Source organism: Cyprinodon variegatus, unplaced genomic scaffold (assembly GCF_000732505.1).
Source record: "Cyprinodon variegatus isolate N-32 unplaced genomic scaffold, C_variegatus-1.0 Scaffold405, whole genome shotgun sequence".
NCBI classification, from domain to species: domain Eukaryota; kingdom Metazoa; phylum Chordata; class Actinopteri; order Cyprinodontiformes; family Cyprinodontidae; genus Cyprinodon; species Cyprinodon variegatus.
Window position 1 is genome coordinate 140752 of NW_015150858.1, and position 6000 is coordinate 146751.

Genomic DNA, 6000 nt, shown 5'->3' on the forward strand with positions numbered 1-6000 from the left:
TTGGAGGTTTTCAAAATTGATTTAATGAAAACATTTACCTCTTCATTTATGACCCCCAGTACAATGTGTATATCCACATGGAGTTTAGTGGGACACAACACTGTATAATAATCTTATTTTCCTTCTGAAATTGTGTTTTACTTCACAAAGAGATAAAACACAGAGCTAAAAGGCTACCATGTTCACCAAAACTATATAACAGCGTGTTTTTATAAGGATGTTTGTAGTGATCGGGCACTTAAGTGTAATTTTACAAAATCAAAGCTTACCAAGACATAAACTGCTCACTTTCTCGGCCTGAAAGCTACACTTCAAGCTCAAAAAAGGTCATTGTCAGATGGAACCATCAGTCGCTGATGGAGCAAAAGTAGACTTGAAGAATGGGAGACAACCAAGGAGGACACCATTATTGAAAACAAATCATATAAAGCCAGACTGGAATTTGCCAAACTACATGTTGAAAGGCCACAAAGCTTCTGGAGAACCTATGGACTGGTGAGACAGAATTAAGCTGTCTGCCACGGCCCATCAGCTCTATGTACACTGAAGAGAAGAACACAGCACCTACCATGAAACACGTTGGAGGCTCTGTTATGCTCTGGGGCTACTTTTCTTCAGCTGACACAGGGTGTCCTGAATCTCTGCAGAGTTCGGTTAAAATGTCAAGACTATCAAGGGATTATACAGAGAAATATGCTTCCCAGTGTCAGAACGTTTGGTCTCAGTCAGCAGGATAATGACCCAAAACGCACAGCCAATCACAGAAAGAATGACTAAAAGGAAAACATTGGACTATCATGAAGTGGTCTTCTATGAGCCCTGACCTAAATCCTATCATCTTTGAAAGGCACCAATACAAGGCCATTTGGAGAAGGTACCTTCAAACCTGATACAACTGGAGCAGTTTTCTCATGAGGAGTGGACCATAATACCTGCTGAGAGGAGCAGAAGTCTCACTGACATTGTTTCATTGCCTTGATTATGTCAAAGGGTAGTGCAAAAAAAAAAACATTAAGTTAAGGGAACCATATTTTTTTTGCCAAGGCCTGTTGTGTGAGTTTACTTCTTAAAAATAAGTCAATTGAAGCATGTTTGAAAAGCAATGGCTGACTTGGATTTGTAAATTTTGTAATTTGTCATTTTTATTTACTATTAATTTTGTCAGATTCAAGTTATTTCTGTGACCATTGTGGGTTTTCTATATAATTAAAAGAAGGGTACCAAAAATTTTTTTGTCCAAATGTGTAAATTAGTCGTCTAACATTTCAATAATCAAATAAACATTAATTGTTATTCAGCCCTGATCTAACCCCTTTCCTTACTAGTTTACCGAATTCAACAGATTAAAGTTAATTCCTGATCATTCAAGTTTTCTATTTTTTATATTTTAATTCCTCTGCATATAAGTAAAATGACACAAAGCTGTCAGAAAACATCCACCTGCAAACCACACACTCAAACTGCATGGTGATGTCTGCAGCGGTTACCAGAATACATGGGATTTTTGAACAGCCTGCCACCTACACAGTTTCCAATTATCCAAATATCAAGTACTTAATCAACTGAAGGATAAAGTTGACACAAAGGCGAAAGCAGAGACAGAATCGTCATGGTGACAACTTCAAGACAAGAGAAGCCCAGACAACCTTTGCAGTTACCATGGCAGCTCATCTTATGTACATTGTACTCCATGTGTGGGTTATCAGGCGGGGGTGTCGTATTATTACAGCTGGGCTATATGGCTGTTGCTACTTTTGAGTGAATGACAACAATAGACTGCCACTAACTTGGTGAGTGACGTCAACCTTAATATGATCCAGATTATTAAGCACTTTATACCATGCAGCACCTTGTCCCTGCAATGAAAAAGCGTTACCTTATATTCTCATCACATGGTTTGTATTATAATAATTTAGCATTCTAACTCACGTTCCCCAAAGCAGTGATAATTCTCTCATATGTCCAGTTTGTGGCATGAATTTAGTAGGAAGTCATAGCCTCAAAATATTAGCAGGATGAGAGTTTTCAAAGTTTTGTATTGCTTAGTGGATATAAATAATGACGTCATGTTAGTGGTGGAGAGAAAGGAAATATTTGCCTTAGCTAGCTTACACAAACCACATAGTAAATAAAATAGGCAATAATAAAAAATAAAAAAAAAGTGCAGAATGTTGGGAACTGTAAATCATATACCAGTCTTATGTTTACATTTGATCCCCATGTTTACATTTTATCACTGCTGCACTTAAAAAAATGGAAATGTCTTGAGAGCTGCACTGAACCAAATTATTTTTTGTATATACTCTGTGTGTACAAAATGACAAAGTATGTCTAAATCTAAAAGTCTAAGTCATTATCTGACTTGGAAATTTATATTATTAAATTATTTGTCAATAATTATATATAATTTAATAATCATTTAATTATTCAAAATCCCAAGCAGTAGGGATGACCAAATTTTCAGGTAACTTATTCCTACAGATTAAATAGGAATAGGCCATCATCAGCAGCCAGAGGAGCCTGTTCAGTGACAGACTGCTGCTTCCCAAGTGCTGGACCAATAGACTTAAGAACTCTTTTGTCCCCAACGCCATCAGACTGTACAACGCCTCACTGGGGGCGAGGAGGCGACACAGGACAGGGGGAAGAGGGAAGGAGGAGCAACACTTGTATTTTTTTATTTTTTTTTCTGTTAAATGTGAACTCCATATTTATTTGTATTTGTATTTTGCTTAATTTAATTTAACTTAATTCTTTTTTTCCCTGTAAGCTGCTGGTAACCTTAATTTCCGGAGGGAGTCTTCCCAAGGGATCAATAAAGTACTGTCTAAGTCTAAACGAGCCACCACTGAATGTTTTTTCCCCCAATTCTGTAAAAACTTGCATAAGGTTGTACCAGAGTTGAAAATTGCATCCAACAGTACAGAACAAAGAGTTAATCTCTTACATATTATAAACATGGCTGCAGAGCAGAGGGGCCTTTCTCTCTGACGTATTGGTATATCTGCTCTTACTTTTGATAAGAGTGGTTGACAATGAAAAATAAAGAAAATATATATATATTTTTCTCTATAAAAAAATATAGAGAAAACATTTCCATTGTGAATTTGGTGTTTGTATTATCTCTAAGCCATAATCCAAGTTAAATTCCAGTTTATAAAGTACAAGGAAAAAAGGGAGTCTTTAAAAGTGATTTAAAAAAAGAAAGGGAAAAATGCCTGCTTAAAATGCCACAATTATCTAAGTAATAAGAAACAAGGCCTTAATGATGAATAAACTGAACTGAACTTTTTCCCAGATATTAAAATCATTTGAGATGTACCAGTAAACAGTTTAAGAAAAACATTCCCTTAACAATTTCTTATCATACAGATAGGACTCTTATTCTCCTTATCCTAGATCAGAGGATTCTGGGTAACTCAGGCTCAGGAGGGGCTGCAGAATAGGAGACAGCGGTCGCAGCACCTTTCCTGGCCTTGATAAAACTACTGCACAGAAACCTTCCGGTGGCTCTGAGAGCATAGACTATAGCCACAGCCCAAACTGCTAAATTCTTGAATCAGCTTTGCTTCATGATCCTCCTCACGATTGTGTTTATTCCTGTTGAATGCTAACAATTTATCATCACACATTTTCCTGTGTTTTCTTAAAATATCTGCAGAGGATGCACTCTGAAAAGTCAACTTCTCATTAAACTGTTTGCTTGAAAACTCATTTCAGGAATCTTCTAAATGTTTGAGTGGGCCATAAAATTTTTCTAACAAAAATGTTTTCTTCTTTCTTTTCTATAAAAAAATGTTTTACAATGTACAATTTTGATTTTTACTTGGCTGTAAGCCATGATAAAGAATGGAAGTATATTTCTACAGCCATCTGTGAGTCATGAAGGTATAAAATATGAGTTTCATATTTGAAATTATCATTTTGATGATATTCTAATTTATCAGGACACGAATGTACTGACAGTCCCTTTTGGATGGCAGCCTTTTGAGGTTATGAGCCTTATACATCTTATCACAAAAGACTCATTTATTTCGGTTTACTGTGCCAATAATTATGCTGCAAAGGAAAAAACGGTCTGATTTTTCTCTTTAACTTCAATATCCTTGGCAAATAACTCTCCTTGGAAGACCTTCAGTCCCACGCCGTCTGCCATGGTGGGAACTGCTGTTCTGAGCCTCTGGTTACAGCCATCAAACGTGAGGAGGAGGGCTCTTGACCCTCACTTAAAAGAGTGCCTGTGCTTTAAGCAAGACTGGGTTTAGGAAAATCAAGGCTAGAAATAGCAGTCTGAGCTTTTTTTTAAGCCGGCGGTTAAAGCATGGCAGCACACCTTGAGCTTGTTCAGCTCCTGGGAAACGTAAAGGTTGTTCAAATGTCAGCAGCAACCTATCAAACTCTTTCCCCCAAACACAGGGCTATGCATGCAGGGAAAGAGCTCAGCTGCCCTGGGGCCACGTTCTGTGTGACATGGCGACTATTTGTAAGTAAGAAGATTAGGGCAGTCTAATGCAAAACATGATAGATGTATGATATTAGACCAGCAGATTTAACACATTGATAAAACTTCTTAAACTACCACTGAATTCCTTGATGAATCCTAGATCTATCGATATACAACATTAAATTACACTCAAGATTTCCCAAAATAAATTTAATAAATCAATCCAGTTTGAATTCAGTCAGCATTTAAGACAATAGACATTAACCCGCCCTGCATAGCCTACAGTACACTTCTGTCGTTTGTCTCCATTTCCTCCCTTTCACTCATTCCTCTCCATCTACCTAGACTTCTATTCATTTGGTGTGGCTAATAATAGCTCAGCCTACCACCTATCAATACCATCACTACTCCTGCAAGACAGAAGATGTGGGTGTGGCGGGGATGGAGGAATGAGAAAGAATGTGCTCTACAACAGAGGCTTTCTCTTATGTAACAAGAGTGAGGGAGGGGAAGGGAAACAGCAGGGGAGAGGAGGGTGAGGCAGAGGCACAATGAATCAGGGCAGCCGCAAAATGCACAGGAAGAATACCTGCCAGCTACCATGAAAGGCTGGTGCTAAAAGAAAAATCTGAGGAAAAATGAAGAGGTGCAGAGAGAGAACAAAGAAAAAAGTTATCCCAGAGCAACATATTAAAAGGTGAGCGAAAAAATGAGGAGACAGAGAAATATAAACAGCAAATAAAAACAACTCGGAGAAGAAACGTAAGAAAACTATTGATGTAACCACTTTTTACTTTTCTCATCTCCTCTTTTCAATCACAACCACCTCATATTTCTGGCTCTACTATTCTCTCATCTCCCACTCTCTGCTTATTGATTAAAGCAGATTGCTTCAACCAGCATTGTGTTGAAAAGTGTCTCTAGAAAGACGAGGAGGGTCTCCAACCTGTCAGGCAGTATATTTTAGCCATATTGCCCTGGAGCTGCCCTGATCTTTTTTATACATAACTGCTACTCTGGACATTAATCCTAAAATGCTGTGTTCACATCTTCAAATTTTCTATTATCTGAAATGCACTTCCGGTTTGATGTGAGAGAAATTCAACAACAAACAGTTTCCAACAGATTGCACATAGTGCTGGTAATAAACACTGTATCTTGACATTTAGCTTGCTCTACCATTTTACTCTATTATCAAGCACACAGGGGTTTGTTTCAAATGCAGCTTTATAAATGCAAGTATTATTATCATTATCAGAGCAAATGTTGAGGATGTTATGCTAATGTGTAGCTAGTAAACAAATGAAACATCTCATTGTCTTAATGTTACCTCGTATATACATTTTCCTCATCTCATCAGCACGTCTCCTTTTATGTTTGCTGCGTTGTTTGCTTGAGTTATGGCAAACTTCAAATTGAATTTCATACTTTCTTTTTGCTTTTCTCCTCTTCTTCTCCCCCGATATCCACCTGAGCTGTGTTTCTCTGTCGCTCCTCCAGAGTTACTATAAGCTTCCTTGCCGCTTCTGTTTTACTAATTCTGTTAAAGTAGTTGT

General features: G+C 37.6%; 1 protein-coding gene across 1 annotated transcript in view; it reads right to left on the reverse strand.

The window, feature by feature from the left end:
• Positions 1-6000, reverse strand: part of rabgap1l (RAB GTPase activating protein 1-like) — a 146473-nt gene that overhangs the window by 89025 nt on the left and 51448 nt on the right. The gene's annotated exons all lie outside the window — the stretch shown is intronic.